General features: G+C 29.0%; 1 non-coding gene and 1 pseudogene across 1 annotated transcript in view; both read left to right on the top strand.

Moving 5' to 3' along the window:
• The first annotated feature begins 346 nt into the window (after positions 1 to 346).
• LOC129252195 (5.8S ribosomal RNA) lies at positions 347 to 527 on the top strand (annotated as a pseudogene).
• Positions 528 to 971: 444 nt separating this feature from the next.
• The window catches only part of LOC129252203 (large subunit ribosomal RNA), a 3,986-nt gene continuing 2,457 nt past the window's right edge, over positions 972 to 2,500 (top strand). The window contains exon 1 of the ribosomal RNA XR_008583313.1: positions 972 to 2,500. This exon is cut by the window's right edge and continues 2,457 nt beyond it. This is a non-coding gene — a ribosomal RNA (large subunit ribosomal RNA).

The following is a 2,500-nucleotide window of genomic DNA, read 5'->3' as shown; positions in this document are numbered from 1 at the left end:
CTTTAAACATGAAAATAAAAAGTTGTACTTATTATTCATTTGATTGAATGATAAGTTAATTTGTTCACAATAACAAAAGTGGTATATATTTATTATATTATTATATATATACATAAAATGATTAAAAAAATACAAAATAATTGAATCATAATAAATACCACCACTGTATTATTGTTGAACTAAGACATTCGCAACTTAATAAAAATGTTTAGAGTTAAATATATTTGATATATATTATTGAAAGAAAATCAATTTATATATTATTAATATTATTTAATTTTACTCTTTCAATTAATATATGCAAAAAAAAATTGACATTTGTTATAAATAAAAATAAATAAAAAAATACTCTAAGCGGTGGATCACTTGGCTCATGGGTCGATGAAGAACGCAGCAAACTGTGCGTCATCGTGTGAACTGCAGGACACATGAACATCGACATTTTGAACGCATATCGCAGTCCATGCTGTTATGTACATTAAATTCAATTTTAAAGTACTGCTTGGACTACATATGGTTGAGGGTTGTAAGACTATGCTAAATAAGTTGCTTATTCTTTTATAAAAATAATTGAATTTAAGCAAATGTGTATATTATTGGATTTTAAATAATTCATAATATTAATAGCAAAAAAAATAAAGATATATAATGAATTTTATTTATTATATATTCTTTAAAAAAAAAATCCTCTCAAATAAAATGAAATGATGAAAATATTGAATCTAAGTATTCTTTACAAAAAATTTTCATATTATTTATATATATATATATAAAATAATAATTTATATATGTAATTAAAAGGAGGAATGTCTAGCATAAAAATTAAATTTTTTATTCTAGGATTGCCTCATTTTACATTATTATTATTTTTATATATTTACAATATATAAAAGGAGAAAAGAAAAATAGAGATGAAAAGATGATATAATTTTTTTATTAAATTGTGAGAAGATAAAAAAAGAATATTAAAACAACCTCAACTCATATGGGATTACCCCCTGAATTTAAGCATATTAATGAGGGGAGGAAAAGAAACTAACAAGGATTTTCTTAGTAGCGGCGAGCGAAAAGAAAATAGTTCAGCACTAAGTCACTTTGTCTATATGTCAAATGTGAGATGCAGTGTATGGAATATCTTAATATCTAGTATGAGAAATTAACGATTTAAGTCCTTCTTAAATGAGGCCATTTACCCATAGAGGGTGCCAGGCCCGTATAACGTTAATGATTACTAGAAAGATATTTCCAAAGAGTCGTGTTGCTTGATAGTGCAGCACTAAGTGGGTGGTAAACTCCATCTAAAACTAAATATAACCATGAGACCGATAGTAAACAAGTACCGTGAGGGAAAGTTGAAAAGAACTCTGAATAGAGAGTTAAATAGTACGTGAAACTGCTTAGAGGTTAAGCCCGATGAACCTGAATATCCATTATGAAAAATTCATCATTAAATAATTAAAAAAATAATGTGCATTTTTTTCATATAAGGACATTGTAATCTATTAACATAATAAAGTATTTATCAAAAGATCATTGGTGATATTAAGTTTATTTAAATTAATTTGCTTTTTAAGCATATTAACATAAAATAAATACTAATGATTTGATAAAGTGTTGATAGATTTTATTATATATAATGCTAAAATTCATTTTTTGAATTTTACAAAAAATTTAATATCTATGATATTAATATTTATTTGTATGCATTTATATGATTAACAATGCGAAAGATTCAGGATACCTTCGGGACCCGTCTTGAAACACGGACCAAGGAGTCTAACATATGTGCAAGTCATTGAGTTATATTAAACTTAATGGCATAATTAACTTAACTTAAATATAATGGGATTAATTTTTAGTCTATTTTTTAATAAATAGTCAATTAATTCAATCCCGGGGCGTTCCATATAGTTATGTATAATGATAATTTATTATTATTTATACCTCTAACTGGAGCGTACCTTGAGCATATATGCTGTGACCCGAAAGATGGTGAACTATACTTGATCAGGTTGAAGTCAGGGGAAACCCTGATGGAAGACCGAAACAGTTCTGACGTGCAAATCGATTGTCAGAATTGAGTATAGGGGCGAAAGACCAATCGAACCATCTAGTAGCTGGTTCCCTCCGAAGTTTCCCTCAGGATAGCTGGTGCATTTAAAAATTATATAAAATAATCTTATCTGGTAAAGCGAATGATTAGAGGCCTTAGGGTCGAAACGATTTTAACCTATTCTCAAACTTTAAATGGGTAAGAACCTCACCTTTCTTGATATGAAGGTTGAGGTTATGATATAATGTGCCCAGTGGGCCACTTTTGGTAAGCAGAACTGGCGCTGTGGGATGAACCAAACGTAATGTTACGGTGCCTAAATTAACAACTCATGCAGATACCATGAAAGGCGTTGGTTGCTTAAAACAGCAGGACGGTGGACATGGAAGTCGTAATCCGCTAAGGAGTGTGTAACAACTCACCTGCCGAAGCAACTAGCCCTTAAAA

This window comes from Anastrepha obliqua, unplaced genomic scaffold (genome assembly GCF_027943255.1).
Source record: "Anastrepha obliqua isolate idAnaObli1 unplaced genomic scaffold, idAnaObli1_1.0 ptg000160l, whole genome shotgun sequence".
NCBI classification, from domain to species: domain Eukaryota; kingdom Metazoa; phylum Arthropoda; class Insecta; order Diptera; family Tephritidae; genus Anastrepha; species Anastrepha obliqua.
This window is presented reverse-complemented; position numbering and strand designations above follow the sequence as displayed.